The sequence below is a fragment of the Cavia porcellus genome, unplaced genomic scaffold (genome assembly GCF_034190915.1).
Source record: "Cavia porcellus strain 051 isolate PalLab524CR breed Dunkin Hartley unplaced genomic scaffold, mCavPor4.1 scaffold_33, whole genome shotgun sequence".
Classification (NCBI taxonomy): domain Eukaryota; kingdom Metazoa; phylum Chordata; class Mammalia; order Rodentia; family Caviidae; genus Cavia; species Cavia porcellus.
In genome coordinates, this window is record NW_026947516.1 from 11,874,411 (window position 1) to 11,899,654 (window position 25,244).

Here is a 25,244-nt window from a genome sequence, read left to right on the forward strand (position 1 = left end):
AAAATTGCTTTTGCAAGAAACAAAGGGTCCAGTTGGTCTCAGAACAATCTTCCTATAGAAGCCTCAAAAGAAATTGATTCTACCTATTAAATATTACTTTGATTAACTATGGAAAAATAATTATCTCTGAAACAAAAGTCCTCTCCCTTTCAATCTGAAGACTTTAAAGGAAAAATGTAGTTTTCTTGGTCTGATTCATTCTCAAGTGAAACAAAACTGCCTATTGACCTATCTCAATAGGAGGAGTCAAATTATGTCTGGAGAGCTATATGATTAGTCATTAGTTTGTAATTTGATTTTTTCTTAACCTACAGTACCTGGGCATGTTTGTAGTCCATAGTATTATAATTCAATACATGGGAAAACAGTGTGGAGATTCTTCAACAAACTGAAAGTTGAAATGTCATATGATCCAAAAATCCCACTCCTGGGTCTAGATCCAAAGGAAATGAAACCAGTATATCAAAGAGACATCTGTACTGTTGGGAGCCGCGGCCGAGCCCGGTCGCCTTACTTGGCGGACGTGAGGCCTGTAGGAAAGAGCAAAGCCTGAGCTAGATTACCCCTCCCATCGAGTGTGCTAAGATGGCGCTTACTTCCTGCTTGGTAAACAACCCGCCCTGTAAGATCTCCTGCTTCCTGCTTGGTAAACAACCCGCCCTGTAAGATCTCCTGCTTCCTGCTTGGTAAACAACCCGCCCTGTAAGATCTCCTGCTTCACAACCCGCCCTGTAAGATAGTCTGCCTAGCAACAACTGATGTTAGCCAATCAGCCCGCATCGCGCGCTTTGAACTGGTTGGCCACTGTAACCCTATAAAAGTGAGTGCCTCTCCCGCCAAGAAAAGAAGAAGAAGCAAAAGAAGCAGAAGAAGCACGCAAGGAGCCGCGGAGAGCGGACCGGTAGAGGCTTCGGGACAGACTGTAGGGAGAAGCACACAAGGAGCCGCGGAGAGCGGACCGGTAGAGGCTTCGGGACAGACTGTAGGGAGAAGCACGCAAGGAGCCGCGGGGAGCGGACCAACAGAGGCTTCGGCCGGGAGGATTCCCGGGGCAGGCTGTACGGAGAAGGAAAATAAAAGAAAAGGTTGTCCACTGCCAGACTTTGTTGTGTGTCCTTCCTGCCGGCCGGGAGTGATACCGACACTGTACTCCGTGTTCAATGCAGCAATAGCCAAGAAGTAGAAACAATCTAATTGTCCATCAAATAGTGAATAAAGAAAATGTAGTAAATGTGCACAATGGGATATTATTCAGCCATATGGGACTGAGGGACATAACACTAAATGAAATAATGAAATAAACGAGGCACAGAAAGACAAACTCAGGAAAAGGATTGGTAATTTCAATACAAGTGCTAGGGTTCTTTCTCAGAATGTCACCATCAGAACTTCAAGAGCTGATTCCATTGTGGATCCCAGTGTAAATGTCAGCGTTTTATTTTCTCATTCACGGTTACTGAGTGCCAAGTACTGACCCGGCTCAAGACATCAGAATCTGGTGTTCTCATTGTTCCACTTCTATTGTCATCTCATACGTGGGTCATCAAGACCTATGTAAACTATCTCTTGGCTCACCCTTTGCCCTTCTCCCTGTAGTGTATCTCCCTCGCCAAAGCATGTTAAAATGTGAAAAGCCCTGCTTGTTCTATGCTCTGCCCTCCAGGAACTTCCTACCTCAGCCAGAGAGAAATTCACCAGAGTAAAACCAGCTCAGAAAACCCCACTCAGACAGTGAGCTCATTTCCTCCCACGCTACTCCTTGCTTGCTCTGCTCTGGGCAAAAGCCTCTTTATGAGTCCCCAAACATACCAGTCATGTCCCTTCCCTACTTGCCCCCACATGGCCTTCAGAATCCACATGACTCTGCTCCAGTGTCACCTTCTCTGAAGCTGCATGAGAACAATTTCCCTACTCCCACCATGAACGCCCACTCATTACAGCAATCCTTTCCTCCCATCTCAGTCTGTTTTTCTCCCTAGCATTTATTGCTGATATTTTCCATTAGTTTGTTCATTGCCTTGTCTCTCCCCATTACACTCAGCAGTAGGTTATAGACTTCATGAGATGAGAGATTCTTCTCTGCTTCTTGAGGACTGTACCAGCAGCAGCTAGAGCACCGCTCAACACACAATAGGACCTAAACATTCACTGATTCCTTTGAATATACTGCTGTTTGGGCAGAAACCAAAAAGAAAATAGCATGACTTTTTCCTTTAAGGGTCTCTCAACACATTGGAACAGAAATCAGCAAGTTTTTTTTTTTCTATAAAGAACAGGGCAGTAAATATTTTTGGCTTTGCATACTATACAAATACTCAATTCCAGCACTGTAATGCCAAGGCAACCATACACAGTAAAAAAAAAAAAAGAATAAATGTGGCTGTGTTCCAACACAATTGTATTTACAAAAACAGGTAATGAACCAGATTTGGCCTGAAGGTCTTATTCTGCTGACCTTTGTATTAGAAGACAGACATACACAGCTAGCCAGGATATAAAGTGAAACTAATTCTCAGAGAGTTATGAATAAAATGCTATGTGAGGAACAATGGCGGAGCCAGACTTGGACAAGAGTGTACACGTTTCCAGTGCTAGTGGGAAATGATGTGTGATGGGATTTTACCCTGACATCAATGGAAATGATGTGAGTTGAGTGCTTGAGGCAATTCTTATAAGAATGATTTAACAGCAGCTGCTCAGATCTGAATCTTTTTCTTTTATCCCATGGCACTTGGCATAGTGCTATGGGCAAGTGTCTACGCTGTAAACGGTTAATTGTAGTAAGTGATGACACAATATCTAGATGTGGTGAGTGAGGTTAAGCCAATTTTCCAAGTCTTTGGTTTGCGTGCTGCCAAAAAGGAAGGTGTTTTGATTTGATATATATATAAACGATTCCATTTTCCACTTCTATCCAGATATTGCCATGTTATAAGCATCATTTTCATTAAGGTACTCAACAATGCAGTACATGTCATTCTTCAAAAAAAAAAAAAAAAAAACATGGCTTGTTTTCTAGCTTTCTTTTAAATAACTTTCTAGAGAAACTAAAATACTAATCATTCTTTCACCAGACATTTAAATCCTTCTAGGTGCTTGGTCTTGGGACAGTCACTGGTAATACAAAGCACTTGCCTCTGTGAACTCATGGTTCAAGAGGGAAACTATGAACAAAAAAATGCCATGCAACATAGCAAAAGGTGCATGCCAAAGATATATCTGGAATACTCAACTCTCTACTGGAAGACAGGGGGCTTCCTAAAGGAAGTAATATGTGAGGTGGGTGTTAAAAGATAAATAGGAGTTCAACCAGTAGACATCGTGGGCAGCAGTGGATTTGTGCGAAATGTTTTCTTTCTTTTATCTTTTCTTAACCCACATAGTTTAATTTCCATACTATCATTTTTTTAAAAAAGGTTGCTTAGCCTTCAATACAATAGAAGGAAATCACACATGCATATTTTTGTCAGGAAATTCTATAGCTCAACAATTTTATGAATGGGCTGATTGGTCTTCATTCAGAGGAGGATGTAGGTAATCATGGGAACTCCTCACAACAAACTGGGAATAGCAACAATTCACAGCTCACATTTCTGCCCACCCACGGCTCTTGTGTCTACATTAAGGCATAAAATAAGTGAGCTAAATGGAAGTCGGACAGGTGGCCCCTGTCTTAGCTTCTAGGATGTTCAGCATGCTATTTACTTTCTGCCTGCCTCGTGTGTCTGTGGATGAGACCCACAGGGCTCCTCTTACATTTACTCTAATCATGTCCCTAAGCCAACACATTGCAGTGAAGCCTAGGCTATATGGATGGAAACCACCTTGTTTTAGAAACTTTCTTACAGGTTCAAAAATAAAAGCATTTTCTTAAAATGGGAAGTTAAACTGGGTGTGGTGATGCACACCTACTGGTGGCCTTGGCAGGAGATTCACCAGTTCCAAGCTCTCTCTGTCTCTCTCTCTCTGTCTCTCTCTGTCTCTGTCTCTCTCTCTCTCTGTCTCTGTCTCTCTCTCTCTCTCTCTCTCTCTCTCTCTCTCACACACACACACACACACACACACACACACACACACACAAAGGCCCTGGATTCAACTCCCAGTTCAGACAGGAATGCAGACTGATATAGACCGGAAAATCGATGAATGACTATTTTAGTAAACAGTGATGTGAATGTTTTTCACTTGTCCTGATTTCCATTCCTCTCTCATCCTGTGTATGATTGAAGGTGTACTTTTCTAGTTTTCCTCCATCTGCTGCTGTCTTCTTACTCCTGTTGACCACTCTAGGTGTTTTCTCACCATTTATACTTCTTTCAAAAAAGCCAACTTGCTTGTTCATTCATTTCATCGACTGACTCTCTGAAAGTGATGCCTCGGCTTATATTCAAACTGCCATCTGGAAATCCAGCTCAGCATTAAAGTTTCTCTACTCTGTGTATTGTAAATTCCCCAGACTCAGGGTGGGCATCTCAGAGATGCCCATCATCAGAGAACACTAAACCATCTTCTTTTCAGGGTTTCTCATGTGCTTCCATCCTCCTGATAGGCAAAAGTCAGAAATTCCCCACATTTTCTACTCTTTCCTCTTAGGATAGGCAGAATAGATATCCACAAGCCACACCCCAGAGCCTATGGACATGTTAGGGGCAAGGGGAAATGAATGTTGCAAATAAAGTGAGACTGCTGACTGGGTGCCTGAGATGAAGAGATTGGTGGGGATTACCAAGGTGGGCACACTGGGGGATCACAAGGCTCCTGAAAAATTGAATCTGGAAGCAGGAGAGTCAGAGCAAGAAGATGGTTACTCTGAACATGGAGGAAAGAACTACAAGCCAAGGAATGCACTCATCTTCTAGAAACTGGGGCCGAAAAGAAAATGGATTAAACCCTAGGCGAGATACCCTGCAGATACTTTTGGCCCTGGGAGATCTGTGTCAGACTTCAGGCCTCTAGAACTATAAAATAATAAACACATGTCGTGTTTAAAGCCAACACGTTTGTGATAACTTGTTATAGCTAAGTAGGAAACAAAAGCACTTTCCTTCCTCAAATCCAAAACATTAAACATGTATGTATTTGCCAGTCCTCCGTAACTCTTTGAATTGGCCTCTTTCTTTTTGTTCACACTGCCTCTGTGTTGTTCCAGACCCTCTTTGCTGCATTCTTAGACCATTACAAAAAAAATTCCCCTAATTTGATTTATTACCTCCAATCTTTCTTTCTTCAGTCTAATTTTTATAACATGCTTCTGGCAGCACAGCTTTTTCTTGTCACTTCTCTCAGTGACTCAAAACACAGAAAACCTCCCTGATGTCACAAATATGAGTCTTTGTCCCCTTTTCTAAAGCCTTACTCATGTTTTGTCCAATATACCTTCAACTTTATTTTTACTCACTTCCTAAGACAGAGACCCAGTAAATGGGACCACTTGCCATTCTTACCAATTGCCTTTGCTTTTTTTTCTAGCACAAATCATTTTTATGTGAGTTTTTGTTTGTTTGCTTCATGCTGTGTTTGTTTCTGTTTTAAAAACTTTTTAAAGATGAGAATGGAACCTTTAGGAAACTCAAAAAGTCCTGTTCACTGTTATAGTTTGCAACTGCAAACAAAGAACTGTTTAAAACAACCACCCTAACTAGTGTAATTTTTTTTTCTTTTGGTACCAGGAATCAAACTCATGATCGGCAGAGCTTGTCAGGCAGGTGCTGATGCCGCTGAGCTAAATCCCTTGCCATAACTAGTGTAATATACCTTAAATGCTTACATTTAAGGGTTACAAAGTAACCCTTTAAGTGCTGGGGGTTTAGCTCACCAGCATAATGTGCCTGCCTGGCAAGCATGAGGTCTTGAGATCAATCCCTGGTATAAAAAAAATACACGGTAACAAAGTAACCCTTTAAGTAAAAAAAAAAAAAAAAACACAAAGTAAAAGAATTATCATATTCATGAGATAAAAAATATTTCTTTAAAAATATTACTTACATCTGGGCCAGGTGGTACAGGCTTATAATTCCAGTACCCTGGGAGGCTGAGGCAAGAGGATCAACATTACCAGCCCAACTTGGACAATTTAGCAACTCACAGAGATCTTGTCTCATAAAAAATATGGCTGGGAATAGAGTTCAGTAAGAAGGCCTTTGGATCACTCATCAGTACCACACACACATCCACATCCACACCCACACCCACATCCACACCCCCCCCACACACACACACATACACAAAATCCTAGTACACAGCAGAATAGTCAGTAATAGGACCCAGGCTTAAAGATCTTCCATATATCTCATTATTTCAGTGTAATCAAATTCACTTAGTCTGTTGTGCTCAGGGATGAAAATGTGCACACACATGCAGGCACACACACACACACACACACACACACACAAAATTCTCCTGTGGAGATAACATTCATAGTCTAAAGTTTTATGTAAACATGAATGTGTGACCTGAGCCAAATGACCACCTCATCTTTGAAACTCCTGTGGAAAAAATCTGGATGTATGAGGTTCATGCCTCATAAGATTAAAGAAAGTTAATTAACAGACAGATGGAGAGCTGTTATCGAGGGCTGGGAAAGATTATGGGACTCTGCCACGTCAGTGATAGCTAAGCATCTAACTTGCCAGTTCCTGAGTAGAAAGTTCCTGCGTTGTTCTCTCTGGGTATCTTCATCCTGAGGTATCTTTCTGCTGAAGTAGCACTGACCACAGGAAGAAGGTTTTCCCAGACAGAGAAGGGGTGGCTTTTGCTTTCGGCATAGGATATAGGAGAAAACACTGAAGGAGAAAATTACCAGTGCAAGAGGAAGGAAGCATAGGAACTTCCTCAGCTGTAGGGTTTAGGCTTGGGAAGGGAGGTGGGGGATTCAGAATGGAGGCTCTTCTGGATTCACATTTTAGGTCAACAGCAGGAAAGTTAACAGGGTTCCTGTGTGTTGGAGTCATTACTTTTGTTTTGTCCTTTGAAATAAGAGATATAAATTGCATATTTACCTAGTGAGTCAGCACAAACAAATTATTTAAGCACCAATCTATACTGTCACAACCCATGATACAATCTTGCTCAGCAGCTCATTTTAGATCTTTACTTTTCCTTTTTTAGGACCTCTAATATGATACAATCATGATAAGCTGTATCTTGAAGAAATATCTAGAGCTCCAGTGTGGATGACGTGTACTGTCAAGTTTAATTCATGGGCAAATTTAGTGTACAACCTTTCTGGTTAAGATGTCAAGAATAGGGAGATTTCACCCATATGCTGAAGAACTGGACTGAGATTTAGGGATCTTCAGACTACACGCATTCTCTGAGATTAGTCACCCATAGTTCATCATCAGTACAACATCCATGATATTTTCCTTCCCAGTTTCTCTTCATGGAGATTCTGGCATTTTCATCCTAAGGAAGTCCCATCACCTCAGTGCCTCCCTACATGTGTTCTGTGACATGTCTGCATACTCTATGAAACAAAATTATTTTTCTTATTGATAAATTCATTTCCTGCCCTTCACTGTACACCTCTGAAATCCTTAACAATCAGGACAATTAATTAGGTATAAAACCAAGGAATATACTTTGATACCAACACTGCGTGGCCTGAGATCAAGTGTTAATACCAGGTGGCTCTCAGTCACTGCCTGGATAATAACCAAGGCACTTCCTCTGGTTATTTTCCAAATATCCTCTGGAATATGGAAACTAAGCTTGTAAAATTTATCAAAACATAACTGAGATGACAAAAAACACTTCGCACTGCACAAAGTTATACCAAGATGCATAATAACTATTCCAGGAAAGGAAGCCCTTAAAAATGTCACAAGCAACAAAAAACATTAACAATGCTACAAATAACGGAACTATTTGAAAGGCCTATACGATCAAGTGACTGACCTTGATTGTCCATACCTCTTGCCCCTGTTCACATGGGGAATTAAGAGTTAGTCTATTTATTGCTATTTAGATGTTTGCTATGAGATTATTCCTGTTAAAGGACCATATAGGTGGAATATTTTTTAAAGACTGTGGAATGATGTTTCCATCTTGAATCAGTAGAAATATAGTCAGAGGACTCAAAACAACTCAGTGGTGCAACAGTGAAAGTCAAGAGATCAAATTCAGAAGGAACATGCTCTCAACTCAGATAAGCACAATTTCTCAATTCAGAAAATTATCTAATAACCTTAATGAAAACCAGCTGCTGTTCCAAGACAGTTTCACTACATAGAATATTTTAAAGAACATAACTCATTAAGCACTCAGCATATTCGTATTCAGCTACACAGGTTAATATTTAACCATGAGTTATAAAAGCCACCAACAAACATATTATCTCAGTACCACTTTACTGCTTAGTACTCTAGCCGATTGGACAAGCAGGTGAGTCAATAAAGGCACAATAAAACATGGCAGTGAAGAGACGGAAAGAAAAAAGGAGATATAACATAATGACATTCTAAAGACAAGAAAGTGATACCATAATATAACCTGCTTCCTACTCCAAATTATGGCAGAGAAAAGTACAAATACAAAGTGGTTCTTAAAGCAATAATATAAATAATACATCGGGTAGGAACAGGCTGGAAAAAAGTAATCTAGTAACACTCTGTAGGTAATGAATGCTACTCTGAAATATCAGTATGGTTAATCTCTGACTGTCAGCACACCCAAATTCACTTATTTAATTGGTAACAGACAACTAGGAATTTTTGCCAACTAACCTGGAGAAGCCTAGAGGGACTGGTAAAAAAAAAAAGACAAATACATAAGCATTTATCACAATTAATTCATACAGTAAACATTTTGAATAACTTGTCATTTCTTCTTTATTCTAAAGAATGCTGAAATTCAAATCATTTTGCCTGATACCTGACATGATCACTGGGAAGATTTTTAATCTCCCAGAATACCCACTTGGTAAAATTCATACAAATCAAGTGCAACCGTTCACCAAACCCTTTTCTGTACTTCCACATCTGCCTATATCATGCTCATTTTTAGTAACTGGATCTCTAGGATATTCTTTAAAATAATCACATACTCCCCTGACCATGCAACCTGATTAATAATGAATGAACATTCCTGAAAAGAATCACTTCGAAGCATGGCAGATGTCTATGACGATATGAGGTCTTTAATGACCGAAACTAAGGGGAAATGGGGGAGCTGGGTCACACACACTGGTTATTTTAATTGAAATCTACTCTTCCAAATTTACTTAACAGAATGCTTAAATACTTCTTCTGGAGATTCATTTATCTAAGCAGACAAGCGAAAGACACAAATGGCAAATCAAAAAGAGCAATCATGACTCCTGGAGGAACAACTGCCCTGTCCTGCCCAGTCTCAAGTAGTGAAGGAACCCTCTAGGCTGTGTCAGAGGTGCCACTCATTCCTGAAAGACCAATAAACAGGTTAAAAATAGAAACCAGGACACTGGTCCTTAAGAGTCCTTGGAGCACCTCTCCAGATCCTGATAAACAGACCCCCCTGAATACCCACCAACGGACTGCACACTAGTTCTTTTTGAAGAAACATCGCCGTAGGCAGAGGATGGGGACCCACGAAATGACAGACAGGCCACCGAGACCAGATGGTGGGTGGCAGGCAGTGCTGAAGCAGTCCTGTGTGTCTGTGAGAGCGTCGACAGTGAAACACAACAGGAAAATCGGCCCAACAATTCCAGGAAGGCCAGCTCCACCTCGTCTACTCAGCCAGGGTTGCCCGAGTCGAAGAATCAACTGCCTTTTCCACTGCCCCCACTGTGACTTCCCTATTCCTTCGCCCACTCAGGGCTCAACTGAAACCAAACGAAAAGGCAGAGCAGCTCAGGTCAACACCCACTGCCTTGTACATACAAAAAAAAAAAAAAAAAGATGACTTGGCATTGGGATCTGTACTTGGTGCTAACAGGGACCGGCGGCGGCGGCTCCTGCAGCCCAAGGCTGTGTGCCAGCTCTCCTCGCTGCCAAGGGGACTTGCCCTGCAGACCTCTGGGGTCAGGCACAGGCACTTGCCTCCCTTGCATTTGCGCACTTTGGGCACCCTACTGAGTACATTCTCAGGTTGTGCTCTGGGTACTCGTTTGTTCATTTTAAAAACAATATATTCATTTTTTGTCATCATTTTTCAAATTAAAGTATATTTTCTGAAAGCACTTTAAAATTGTTTTTAAACCCAATTAAAAAAAAAAAAAACAATTTCATGTATAGGTACAATAAAACACATTTTTGCCCAAAAATAAAAATGTAAATTGCAATGGATCATCTCAGCCAGTAACTGAAAATTTATGTATATATGAATACATGCATTTGTATTTACACACAAATGCTCAAGTTTTACATATACATAGGTATATATATCAAATGTGCAGCCAGTCTTCTCTTGGTTCTATTCTATATTGGTTCCAACATTCCTCCCTAAGGACACCAAAACCTGAGGATGTTTAATTCCTTTATATAAAATAGTATTTGTACACAACCTACATACATCTCTTGCATACTGTAAATATTACCTATAATACCTAACACAATGGAATTGTTATATGAATCATTGCTTTATTATATTGGTGAGGTAGACACAACAAGAAGACAAGTCTATGCATGTTCAGAACAGATGAAATTCTTTCCCATGGTTTTGCTCTAAACTTGGGTGAATCTGTAAATGTGGGACTCCTAGATAAAGATAAATATAGAATCTTTGGTGTGGCCCAAAACTTGATTTCAGACTCCAGAATGGCAAAGAAAGGGTGTATTGAGAATGGAATGTAACTATTTAAAATGTGATTGTCTGAAGAAAGGGAAGTAGTCTCCCCCCACCCAAAACACATGTGGTACACTGAAGCTCTTTGAAGGATGTTGCTTATCACTATGTAAGAAAAGAAACTGCAAGTAATGTAAATCATTAGGAAAGGGTAAAAAACTCTGCACAATTCAACTTCTATCCTAGACATTTGGACTCCACCAAAGGAGTCAAAGGAGCTGTTGATACAGGGAAGCAGAAGACAAGAGCTTTATCCCCGGGTGGCTGAGGAGCATGTTGCCGCATCTACTTTCAAACTGTTGCAACACCTTATGGTAAATCAAAGCGAGCTTCATACATTAGTACATAAAAATGCAATCATGATTGTCTTGACTTGTGTCTCTCCAAACTGTAACTCCACTTGCCTTTTAACAATACAGAGATTACTCAATTTCACATAAAGATAACTTACTTAAGAAGTTACTCATTGTGCACAGAAAAGATACACACACCACAAACTTGAATTTTAAAGAACTTTTCAGCAAGAGGTCTTTTTTTTTAAATAACCTTTGCTAAAACAACATTAAAATTGTCAAAATTTCTGCTAGATAGTCTTATTCATAGTTTGGCACTGTAGTGGAAAATTAATCTAACATTAATTGAAACATTAGGAACTAAACATTTGCTCAGCTACTCAAAAGAATATGGTAAACTGCAAAAAATGTTTGCAATCTTAAAAGAATGTAATATGATAACTTCTACATGAATTTCTAATCGTAAGAGCTCAGACTTCTTATGTCTTTTACAGTTTAAGAGATAAAACATCCAGTTTTAAGGGAAAATAGAAGCTATTTGATATTGTATCGAAAATGACTGATGTTTTCTAGGGCTATGCTGTACTGGTCAGCATGTAGGGGTTTGGTACTGAAGGCAGGGAGAACAGAATGGAGAGAAAAGGAGGACAGTGGCAGTCTGTGACACCTAGTCTCCTGGCATAAGAATAAATCGGCCCTCCAGATGAGTCGACCACAGGTGTGCTAGCACAAATGGAAGCTGTTCCTTGGAATCCATCCACAGAAGAAAAGCGAGTAACACTGCCTTTCTTCCCTGAACACTGCTCTCTATATATTTATAACTGGACAAGTATTTCTATATAAATCCATAGAATTCTAAGTCTATATAAATTTCCATATGTATTTAAAATATACTTGATATTTGCAGGCACATATAAATAGGTATGCCTAGATAGACACACACAAATATATATATATATATATATATATATATATATATTTTTTTTTTTTTTCAAAACTGTACATGGCCATTCCCCTTTCAGAAACCCTTCGGTATTTGCAGCCCTCCTGCATCACAGAAACACTCCTTCCTCTGGACAAAACCAGAAACTTGTAGATAATTTTTATCTGTTAAAAAAAAAAAAAAACCTGCCTGCTCCTATCTGCAAAAGGTTACCTGGAAATGAGCAAAATGACATAAGATCTGTCCTATGAAAAACACAGCCGTCAAGCAGGATTTTGGCAAGTAGACTGCACCCCGGAGAAAGGCTTGCCATTTGGGAAAACTTTTACCTACTTCATTTATACAACACTCCCTTAGAAAGCAGAGAAAGTACATCCTCTACCCTTCTCAATCATCCATGAGCAACAAAAACATCAATAAACAGTTCTTGACTTTGGCCAGTGGACATTTCACTATATTCTTTGAACACCGGAAAGCTTAAATTCAAAGACAAGAACAAACACTCCCATCTCATGCCCCATGGAGGTAACAACGACGGTACAGAGTAACTGATTCCTATCGTATGAGCAGACTGGGAAATTCTCTCAAATATGATAGTGCCTTTTCTTAAAGAAAATCACTTCCCCCCACCAAACTTCAAAGCTAGCCACACACAAAAACCTCATGCTCACAATACCCTGAAGCTACTTCGTTCATGATCTTGAAATATAAAGGAAACTAACCTTTATTCACAACTTCTGGTTAACTATTATGAAGAACATGCTTTAAACATTTTCCATGATCACTGAAGCCCTACATCCAAGGAATGAAGTCTTTAAAAAAAAAAAAAATAGCAACCGAAAGAGAAGTGATTCTTTTGTTCTGAATTGTTATTGTAAAGCACCACATGAGAAAAGAGGGACGATGGGAACGTGGCAATGAAAGGGACAACAGCTCTGACGAATGAAAACAGGATATTAAGAACAGTGTCGTTGGACTGAGCGTCTGTACAGAACAAAAGCAGCAGGCTTCTAGGGAAAAGGAGAGATTTGAGCACAAATACTTTTATCACATTTTAAGTTAATGGATGAACCATAGTTTTTCCAGGCAGCACAGACCTGGGGCAATAAAAACCATGTTATCATTAAAACACACACACACAGAAAAACCAAAGACATACAATTTAATGTATCGTAAAATTAAAACTGCTTTCAAATCATATTAAATCATCCCCTTTCAACCTATGATCTACTTCATGAAGTTTTAAGTTATTTTGCCCTATCTAAAATAAAGTACTGGGTTTACCAAATTATTGAGCTAAGAGCATGCAGTCCTAAGGAAATTAAATTTTTCACTGAAAGAAAAAGAAAAAGAAAAATTCTTCCTAATTACAGTGAACTTTAACATAGACTGTAAATATATACATACATTTAAATATATCACTTGGACTTTAAAATATAGTTGCCTGCAGGAAAACTGCAGTGTGGCGGTGTGTACTCTGCTGGAAAACGGTATCAGTAACTAAGCAGCAATCATAAATGCAGCACAATGGTTTTCTCAGGTCACAGTAGTATTTTCTTATACTTATTCTTCTGATGCAAATTTTGCAAATACAAGAAAATGATTTATTTATGAAGACATCACTTGAGCATGGCTTGCTGGACTTAACCATTCACTATCATCATCATTATCATTATCATTTTAGTCTCTGTGCTACAGGGATCCTGAAACACAAACATCAATCTTCGAACTGCATTCAATGCCCATGTATTTTTCTTTTCTAGATTCTGCTACTACTATTTATTCTTATCCCTAGTCTGCATTTGCTATTCTCAGATGACTAACAAACTGCTGCAAATGCTTTGCTCCAGCTTTCTCTTAAGGTATGCTGTCAGGAAAATTGGGGCTTGGTCCTTAACTCACTGTATCAAAGTATTCTTTGTCTGGTTTGAAGCCAACACCATCAATGAGTGTCACGTAAAGAAACATGAACCTTGAAACCTGATAAGCCTGAGTTCAAACCCTGACTCTGCTATTTCCTTGCGAAGGCAGAAGGGAGCCTGATACTCTCCATATCTCACCTTCACAGATGTTCTTCATATCATATCCGCAGTTCCCTTCTCTGTAAAGTGTGGTCAATGAGAGCAGTCTCAGAGGCCTTGCAGGATTAAGTGAGGCAAAGTTTTTTAAACGCATAACAAAATTGTCACTCTTGAGTTCTTCTTTCCTTTGGTCCTGAATCACCTCTTCAGTCATTATCTATTTTTTATTTGAAACCTCTTCAAACCATTTTTGTAAGCAAGAAGAGTGAGATACATGTATTTATTCAGTAACATGCATAGAGTGTCTTATGTGAAGAAACACATGTAAATAATAAACAAACCAGCACTGCTATCCTTAATATTAATGAATACTTGTCTTCACAGTCTCATTTATTTCCTGCACTCCTACATAGCTCTGTTTACCAACACTGCAGTTCTCACCACAGTTTCAAGGCTTCACTTTTCTGCTGTCAACCTAATATCTCCCTTTCCTCTGTGCATCCTTTATCAAAATCTTGCATTTTTAGGAAGTAAGAGACCCTAGCATAGATAAGGCACATGAAGCTACTGCAAACAGAGAAGGGCTTCAGGTTTCTTCTCCTTGCAAGCTGATCAGTTAGGCCCACCAGTTAGATGGATACTGGCATAAGACATGAGATTCCTAAATCACACATAGAAAACATTTTTGCTAAGGGCACAACAAGCCCTTGTTTCATAGTCTGCAAGCTTGTCTTTTCTCTCAAGTCCCATGTAGTATCCCTGGTCCAGGTCACACACATAAGTAATCACTAAGTAATGCTAGGCTTAGGAAATCTGCATTTTGTATTACAGACTGTAAGCAAATCTCTCCATCCTTGAAGAAAGATGCTATCCCTGTCTTCCAAGGCTGGCTGTCTGCTATATAAGCATCTGTGAAAAAAAAGTCTGGAACAAAGGCAGTCAGTACTTTGGCTCACAAAAGGTACAGAAACGTGAGAGATCCGTGAAGAATTATTTTTGCAACAGATGCAACTCCTGTCTCTTTCTAGGGATCAACCCAATGGTGGTAATGGAAAGTCTGTCACCACTGGGCACCCCCCCAACAGTTATGGTGGAGACAGTTTCACTTGGCATTGAATGACCCTGGAGTCCTGAAGACCAGAGAGAAAATCACAACAAAGTGATGGGATGATCTTTTCCACCAGCTCCAAGCTCCTCATCCCATTACCCTCCCACATCAACTGAAACCCCAGAAAATCTGGAAGAGAATAAGATGCTCCCCATCACAGAACAATGACTCTTCCAGTGACCATTCATTTCATTGCTACCCTTCCCTGTGACTTTAACTGCACATTGATGGTTGTTTTACATATTGGGCCAGCATCCTATGATCAATCACTTAGATATTCAAGGGATTCTGAACATTATATGCTGTGATTTTAATGTGTTCCCAAGATTCATGTGTTGGAAAGGAGTTCCAAGTGCAGTAGTGGGACTCTTTGGAGTTGTTTAGGTCATGAGTACTTCGCCATTAGTCATTTCCTTCACAATCCTAACTCAACCTTGGTCTAGCCCACAACTTGATCTCTTCACTCTGAACTTAAACTAGATTTAGAGTTTGCAATTTTAAGTTAGTTTTGCTACTTTTACAACATTAGAATTCACACATGTACATCTATTGGGCTTTATTTATTTATTTTGTTTTAGTGCTATTTTTTGGAGTAAAACCAAGCAGAAAGTAATTTCTTTCATTTCATAGGTCTCTTATTTTAGGTAATTCTGGGTGCCAGGAACTGCTCTGGGCATCAAGAAAGTGGGGGTAAATATGAGAGTAAAGGTTTGCCCTTACAGAACTTACATTTTTAAAAAGGAAAAAAAAAAACACATGAGTAAAAAAGTGATCATTTCAAAGATCCACACATGAAATGAGAAAAAAAGCATGAAGAAGGTAGCTGGCTAAGTGTGGTCTATTTTAACAAATAAGACTTTTGTACTAATATCTGTTCAAAATGTCTTGACATTTTTCCTACCAATAACAAGTAGAGAAAACCTTAATTTCAGTATAAAACTTTGCATCATTTTGTCACAGAGCTATGATTTAATTTCTCAAATTAAAGGTTTGGTTTCAGATACCTTAAGGATAGATTTCCTTCTCAAGGGCATTTCCATCTCTTAGTATTTCTCATCAGAAAAGGCACGGTGGTGAATTATTGGAAAGCAGTGACCTTTTTATTTTAGCAATGGCATTTGAGAGAGAACAAACATAAAGATTTGGTGGGCCAAAAAAAAGCAAGAATTATTGTGTTTTAGCACATTTTGTGCTGATATAACAGAATAATTGAGACTGAAGCACTAATATACAAGGAACAGAAATATTTCTCAGTTTTGAAAACTGAAAAGTCCAAGATCAAGTGACTTCAGGTCAGGGCCCTGTCTTGCTCCCTCCAAGAGGAAGGCTGCAGGCTGTGCCCTCTGGAAGGAAGAGATACCATGTCCTACACGGCCAAAGAGCAAAGGAGGAAAAAGCCACGCCAACAAGCTCTTTTTATAGCAACTTTAAATCACTTTTGAGAGCAAAGTACTCATGATCTAAACAACTCCAAAGAGTCCCACTACTCCATTTGGAACTCCTTTCCAACACATGAATTTTGGGGACACATTAAAATCACAACATATAATGTTCAGAATCCCTTGAATATCTAAGTGATTGATCATAGGATGCTGGCCCAATATGTAAAACAACCATCAATGTGCAGTTAAAGACACAGGGAAGGGTAGCAATGAAATGAATGGTCACTGGAAGAGTCATTGCTTTTTGTCTGTACTACCTGCTTTTGCTTCACTAGAAAAAGATATTCAGGAAGGAAAAGACAGGAAGTGCAGGGCGGGCACTGGGAAAAAATGAACATGTGTAAACTTTATGAGTGGCGAGCACCAAAGATGAATTGAGGTCTTGTGCTACACTGCCACTTGGCGTCTTATTGACAATGACAATGACTGATAGAATTTTTTTCAAAATAAATTAGTGTGCTAGCTAGGAAAACTGCAATAACAGCTGAATCATGAATTTTAGAGCCTATTTTAAAAAAGGCTTAGGATGTAGCTCAGTGTGAAGTCCCTGGGTTCAATTCCCAGTTACAACCAAAATAAAAACAAAACCAAACAAACGGACTAGCTGGGCATAGCAGAACACGCCTGCAATCCTGGCATTCTAGGAGGCTGACATAGGAGAATTGAAAGTTGGAGAACAGCCTGGATAACTCAGTGACTTGGCAAGACCTTGCCCCAAAATACAAAATTATACAAACAAAATGGCTAGGGCTATATCTAAATTCCCAGTGCCCTCACTTTGTACACAAGAATGGGCTAGAAGGAAGATGGCTGCAGAGGCAACTGCAGGAGAATGAAGGGCTGAATGCAGTCACAGCAGAAGCCCAGGGAAAGGCTTGGGAAGGCTGGGGAGTGGGTGCCTCCAAAGTGAAGCAAATGATGTCAGTGGGAGGACAGGGTGGCAGCTGGGTTATCCTCAACCGAAAGATTTTTGGGCCTGAAAATCAAAATTTAAGCTATGTATTTGGAGATTCAATGTTTCTGAAAAATACGTTTAAAAATTGTGTTTTATAAGAACAAATCCTAGCTTAGCGTGGTAGGACACAGCTATAATCCCAGCACTTGAGTGGCTGAGGCAGGAGGATCACTGTGAGTTCAAGGCCAGCCTGAGCTACATAGTGAGTTCAAATCCAGCTTAGAATACTTCATGAAACTCTGCCTCAAAAAATAAGGAGAGAGAAAGAGAGAGAGAAAGAAAGAAAGCAAGAAAAAGAAAACTCTTATGAAGACTCTGAGGTTCCAAATGACTTTTAAAACACTCTCACAGCAGGGTAAATTTGAAAGATATTTTTTCTTCTATTATCAAAATAGTTCCTTGTCTGTCTTAAAGAGAAATTAGAAACACAATTCATAATCAATATAACACATTAATTTGGAATTAATATCAAAGTTTATTATTTTAGGGACATGGCTTAGCGTGATTTCTTGTTCATTTGCTTTGTCTTATTTTATTGCTTTTTAGGATTTAAAGAAAATAGTTTTATTTTAAGCAGTTTAATGCTTCCACTGAAATGCACTCCTAGTGTGCATTTCTTCCTGTACATGCTTATGCTGAATCAAACTAGTTAAGAGGCTAACTTCTGAAATGTAAAAAGGCAGAATTAACACTTCTGGTGCAATCGAGGGCTTAAAAATCACTTAGAAAAATTGTCTAGCCTTTAAGAACAATGAGCTTTCAAAGAGCTAAGCTATATGAAATTGGAGTTATGTTTATTTTGATAATACGTATAAATGCTAATTGGAGAAAGTATGTCATAATTATGTTGAAGATCACATTTTGAGCGAGCAATTTTTAATTCCTGATTTATCATCTTTAAAGTTTTGTCAGTTATCTCTTGTTACGCAGCTTCTTTAACATGTCTCTATTCAAGTCAATAGGGGTACTTGATTCAAGGCACAGTTCCATACAATTCTGCCAGTTGTCTAAATCTCCTTTCCATTCCAAATAAGTGACTCTCTCTCTTTTTCTCTTTCAAATAGAGGAAATATTTAGTTCCATAATTTTAGTCATTTTCTTCCTTAGAATGCAGATTAGGAAATCACTCATTCCTGGGGTGCTGGGCAAAGGGCATCAGACAGAAGTGGGAATGCTGGCGACTTCACCAAGGAAGCTTTGTTGTGCCCAAACCACTGCCAGTTAACCTCCCCCCAAACGCAAGCTGCCAAAACATCACTGGTCCAAAGAAGGGCACTTGGATCGCCCTCCCCGCCCCCTGCCTATCAGCATCCAGAAGCAATTCTTTGCCTGGGTGCTTCTTCATTCTGATCCTGACTGGCAGCTCTGAGGATTAAACTCAGGTCCTTTGGAGTAGTTGCTTTATGCACATTAGCCCCCTGGGGTGTTGAACTCCAAAACCTCTATTTTCTCCTCCTGAGTCTACCCTGTATCTCACAAAATCCTAGTTAGCCACTGTGGTACACAGCCTTTCTTCCATTCTAGGCTATCAAAAGAAAAGAAAACAAAACAAAACACCAGACCCTACAACAATATGATGGATATGGTAATGATCAAGGGTCCTTTGGGAGTAGGAAAATTCCAAGTTCCTTTTCAGAGCTGAGATTTGGGGTTTTCTTCTTTATCATTAAGACTTCGCATTCTCATCAGCAAAATCTTACTTACAATAGCACAAATGATCATTTGGATGAATAAAAGTGGTTTGTGTTGTGTATATGTGTGTATTTATGTTTTTTAAAAAGTCTCTCAAAACTGCTGAATGAAAATCAAACTTAATCAATTGTTTTCTTAATCAAACAAAATTTCCTTAGTGACTGTATAAAAAAAAAAAAAACACATGCAAACCATCTGGTCTTGCTCTGCCAATTGAGAGAGATTTTCCTGCTCATTTCTTCATTATTTTTCCTCCTGTTTTCCTGGTTATCTTTAGCAAGATATATAAATGATTTTTGCCATGGATCATGATGCATTTCCTTCTGTGCACCCCTTTAGTAAAATCCATAGGAATATTGCTCCACTTCCAGGAAAATACTTCTCTGTTCTAAATAGCAGGTTTGAGACAGGAATAGTGTCTCGAAAGGTGGAAGTCAGATCACAGTGAGAGCATTGCTTAATCCTGCGTCTTTAAATTTCTCTCTCTCTCTCTCCCTCCTCTCTCTCTCTCTCTCTCTCTCTCTCTCTCTCTTCTCTCTCTCTCTCTCTCACACACACACACACACACACACACACACACACACATAAATGTTGCATAGTAACAATTAAAACACAAAACAAAAAGCCACTGTTGCCGTGCTCATTCAGGGTGATGGCTATGTTAAATTCCCTCCAAGAAATAAGTCAGAAAATGAAATTATTTCTGCATGGGCACTAAGACAACAATAAAAATACAGTTAAAGCTCAATTAATTGAAATCTTCTGGAAATGTAAGAGTTCTGGTTAATTTAATTTTCTGGTTAACTGAACACCTAATAGCAAACTTTATTTTAAAAAAATCTTCTTTAAACCATTTCTGAAATGCTTGAGTCCACTCACTTTAGTTGCATAATTACAAACCACATCCTGGATCTAATTTAAAAGTTCTCAGGTAATTCCAAATTTTACTGCTCCTTTAGATTGTCATTATGTTTTTTATTTGATCATATTAGCAAGTTGATTGGTTTGAATGCATTATCCTGTCCATGACCATGAATTTTGTATTAATCCACAGTATCACCTTCTTCTTTATATTTCTCAAAGTCTTAGAAAAGCATAACATAGAAAATTGTGGTTACTAGAGAGGTTTCATTTGTAGCAAAGTTTAGGTAAGGTAAATCTTTTATATGTTTTCATCCTGAGGGAAACATAAAAATTCATTCTTGGCTACTTGATATTCAGAAAGTATAAAAATGAGTAACTTTTAAGTAGTAATTCTAATCAATTTTGTTAATACAAATTAATACTATGAGATATATTTACACACACACATATTTAAACTTATTGAGAAAGTGATAGTGCTTAGGTTTCCTGATGGAACATAATGACCACTCAAGACTGGCCTCAAATGTCTTCTGTCACACTGCAGCCACTAGCAGTCCTACCTTCACTCGGGCTCCCCTTTCCAGTTCCCATAGAAATTTAGACTATGCAGGAGGGAAAGGAGATATAAAGAGAATTAAGATATGTTATGAACGTGGACTAACTCCCCATGATGAATGTAATCATTATATACTGCAAACATGGGCAAATAAAAGTCTTAAGAATTAAGAAAAAAAGAAATTTAGATTATATCACCTTAGCCACCAAATACTATAACACCATTTCATCAAAGTACTGCCCAGAATAAAATGACCTCTATTCTTACATCAGGCCTCCTGCCTGTTGGTGAAGATTACTGTAGAGATAATGAGGTGCAAGATAAGAGATCGACAAAATGGCAGCCAACATCACTTTCAGCTTTCCAATTCCAAGTGTCTCTTGTAGTGTAAGAGGAAAGAGAAGGACTGTGACTCATGCATGCTTTCTCTCTCTCTAAATTGTGTCTCACTGTCTCTGTCTTCTCTGTCTCTCTGTCTCTGCCTCTCTTACACACACACACACACACACACACACACACACACACACACACACTTGTGGCGTTTTTGTTTGAGGGAGGGGAGGCAGAGAAACAGCACTAGGACATGCCAAGGCAGCATTACGACAATTTACTTTGAAATCCTGTTAGGCGTCAGGAAAGCTGCTATCTACTGGGCAACAGTAGGGTTTTCACAAAGATGTCAATAAAGGACTGAATGAAAGAGATTAGCTGTGTTTCACTTATAGATCTACAAAAAAACCTCCTTTATAGGGAGGTCAATGTTGCCAAATTTCACGGTGTAATTGCTATTTCCAAACAGTGACTATATTGAAAATCATACAGCTGTAAAACTCTAAAATAGGACTCTATTATCAACCAGAAATGTATCTACTTACATGGCAAGATTATTAGTTAATATCTGTTGTACACAAATGTGGAATATTTTGAGGCAATATATATATATCTTAGATTTCATTTTTTGAAGTAATAGAGATAGAACCCACAGCCTTTGCACTGAGCTACATCCCAGGCCTTTTTATTTTTTGAGATACAGTCTCATTAAGTTACCCAGGTGTGACTAGAATTTGCGATCTTCCTGCTTCAATCTATCTATATTCAATATAGATCATTCAAACACAAAATCAATGATGTTTTCTTCTTGTTCATTGTAATGGCTTTTATCCAGATGTGCTCATAGACAGGTCTTTTCAGAAGAAGCTGGATCTGAAGCATATGAATATGGATTAAGAGTGTGTGATAACTAAATTGGTTTAGAACAGTTTGGGGTGAGGATAATGAAAGCCCTACTCTGGGTATGGGTAGCACCAACAGGCTGTAGCCTGGGTGGGATAAAATGGAAAGGAAGGTTCACTGCTTGCTGCTTCCTGCTGCTTGCCTACCCTGTCATGGACTGTTTCTCCTCTATGATGCCCCCTGCCATGCTGTCCTGCCCTAGAGTCAGTCAACTAGGGACTGAAACCTCTACAAACTGTGAACTGAAATATACCCTTCCTCCTCCAACTTCAGGGAGTTGGGTATTTTGTTCCAGTAATGAGGAAGTAACTAAGACACTCATTTTGTCCATCTGCTTGTCTTGTCTTCTCTCATTAACTTTTCATCAAGTCTTGCCCTGAAGAGGGGCATTGGCACTCAAATTCTAGGCCCTTTTTCTTTCTCTGTAATGACCCCAACACACCCAGGGACTATTATAGACCTAAATACCTTGGAGAGTTACAAAGATATTTTCTAAACTGGGATCCTCAAAAATAGTTCCAAGACCATGAGGCTGATTGGGCTCCAACAACTGGCATCAGTAAATTTCCAGGTTAACTGGAAGCCCATGACATCCTGGGGCCAAGAGTCTGGACAAATAGCATCATCCAAGTTATACAATTCAGACATACTCCTGGCTCAATTATCTGAGCAGCACAAGGGAGCACTGCAGATTGCTACCTACTCAATCCGTGTGACATGACCCTTCCTTTAAACTGCTAAATACTTTCCTTCAAAAAGAATAAAAAGTCTCATGATATGCTGTTTAAGTAGTTCTTATACCCTGATAAACTATTTTTTTAAATTGTACAGTATTGATTCTTCACTATACACACACACACACACACACACACACACACACACACACACATATATATATGGCTGCATATATATACATATATATCTAACCAGAAAAAAAATACATATACAAGAAACATTGACTTGATGTAAATAGTATTTATTTTAGAAAAAGAATACAGGAATATACCTAACTCCCAAACAGCTGACATGTGATATGATTTACATAAATCTTCTTTTAAATTTCCTTTGTTGGACCATTCCTTCATATAAGCATGGCTTACCTTTGTTTTAGTGCCCACAGTTTGTTATGCACTTTACAGAAACTGACTCTAATTCCTACTTTTGAACTCTCAGTAGTAGGTATTCTACAGATGAGTAAACTGAGTTTCTAAGCGAGGGGACCTTGCCCAGGGCCACAGCTGGTACACGGCAGAATCCAGTTTGGAATCTTAAGTTTTTATAACTTGAACATCTCTATGATGAGTTTTTTGCTATTACTTCTAGTTTTATTTCTTTTTTGAAATTCTGTGTCATTTCTGTCCTTTTCTCTGTTTTGCTATTTAAAATAAAAAATTCTATGAAGAGTCACAAAACATGTAACTGCTACATTCTCAAGTAATCAGAGGCTTTTGATACGTAAGTGCAAAGAAAATCTAGACTGTAGGTTCTGATGATGCTTCCACTACTTCTAAACCTAAATAAGGTTAACGGTTTTAAGCATTAGTCAATCGTCCCTTCTTCACCAGGAGCAACTAAGGAATTTCACATGCCAAAAGCATCTCCTTTTCCCTTAGAAGGATGAACATCTGGATCATATTGGCAAGTGGGTTCTTTAAACATGGGAGAAAAAACTAAGTAAGGCTAGATTATTTCCACAGGTCCACTCAACGATATCCCTCAAATACTCTTCTTTTGTATAACTACCTTGAATCCATCCTCTCTACTCTGCGAACAATGGCTTATGACCTCCCAGTTAGCAAGTTCACAGGAAAAATATATCAGTTATAATTAATGTTTAGTAGAATAAATGTAAATATTTAAAAATACACAACAGTTCCAAGCACATGTGATTTCCATTTTATTTTATGAAACACTAAAAATCCACTTGTCCACACCATTAATTATAACCTGCTCTCAGCCCTGACCTGCATATAATTCCTCCTGACATAAATTAGAACAAGGTGCACAGAATGGAAGCAGCCTACGCACCAACTGGGTTACAAAATGTCAAGTTCCCAAACCTCTCCGAAGTGTAACCTGACATTTTTCTAAGATTAGAGACAGTTTATGAATTTAAAAAGAGGGCTTAAAGACTCACCACAGTTAAACCCTATAGTAATTCCTGAAATATCCAAAGTAAACAGGACTAAGGGGACCCTGGGGATGCAAAACCTTGTTATAGGAGAAGGAACACTCTTTAGTCATTTCTTTTCAGAAAATAATGTGCATGTGTTCAACCAGAATTAAGAAGAATGCAACAATAAACTTTGAGGCTTGAAGCCCTCTAGAGATCTAACAGAGTCAGGAGTAGGCCATGGAAAGTAGTTTTTTTGCTAAACGTGAATGATTGAGTTTATGCTGCCTATTCATCTTAACAGTTAAGGCAAAAAAGAGAGAGAGAGTGACTTTTTAAAATTCTATTTTGCTTGCCATGAATGTAATAATACATATTCATTTATCACATTCCCATAAAGCAAGTCACTTAGAGAAGGCTCTAACCACTAAGAAACAGCACTCTGTAGATTGAGCTCTCTCGTCGTTTTTCTATACAACTTAGTTACAAAAATGGGATCATACTTTACATTTTATTTTGTGAGTTGTTAGTCTAAATATAATGTTGGATGATTTTTCATGTTCAAAGACTCTTCTGACTTTACAAGATTAATCTTAAAAACCTTTTAGTACCACTGAAGTATTACAGCTCCTTGCCAAATCAAATAGACCATACAAGCCAAAGATTTAATAAATACTAAAATGTGAACACTGTTCCTTCCATTACAACATGTACTGTCAATGGAAGTGACAGGAGGTAGAAAACTAGCTCTTAGTGGCAAACGATTTTACTCTTTTTATGTTCAAAGTACATGTACACATGAATAGACATGCAGTATAGTTGCACTACAATTGGAGGAGAGGCAGGAGAATATGTATGGAAAGGCTTTCTAGAGGGAAATCAATAGTAAAATAGGTTGTGCAACACTACCCTACAGTATCAGGCTTCTAAAAAGACTCCCTGGCGTCTGGATTAGAAGGCATATGTTGGGTAAGAGGCTTGTTTGGAGAATTCATAACAGATTATCTCCAAAAGAGCTAGCACCAAATGAAGTCAATCTCTCACCATGTACTAGCTGTTGCTGTGTGCTGCCCTCTTGTGCTGAACCCTCAATATGCCCTGCTCCCAAGACTTTCATTTGCCCAAGACAGATGGAGCATCTAACCTCCCATGCTTCTGGCATCAGTAGCCAGGTGGTAACCAGGGAGGGAAGAGAACACCGGGAGGTACAGATCTCCTTAGAAGCATCAGCCTACAAGTGTCACAGGAGAGGAAAAAGCC

The 25,244-nt window shown here is 38.9% G+C and overlaps 1 protein-coding gene across 6 annotated transcripts in view; it reads right to left on the reverse strand.

Moving 5' to 3' along the window:
• Positions 1–25,244, reverse strand: part of Mid1 (midline 1) — a 346,699-nt gene that overhangs the window by 113,246 nt on the left and 208,209 nt on the right. The window contains exon 1 of one of the 6 annotated variants that reach the window (XM_063242908.1): positions 9,505–9,822. The exons of 3 other annotated variants lie outside the window; for them this stretch is intronic. The gene's annotated coding sequence lies outside the window, so the exon portion shown is untranslated. Of the gene's footprint in view, positions 1–317; positions 1,118–9,504; positions 9,823–25,244 lie in introns of those variants that run through there. 2 more of the 6 variants (XM_013144714.3, XM_063242906.1) reach the window with 2 other exon arrangements.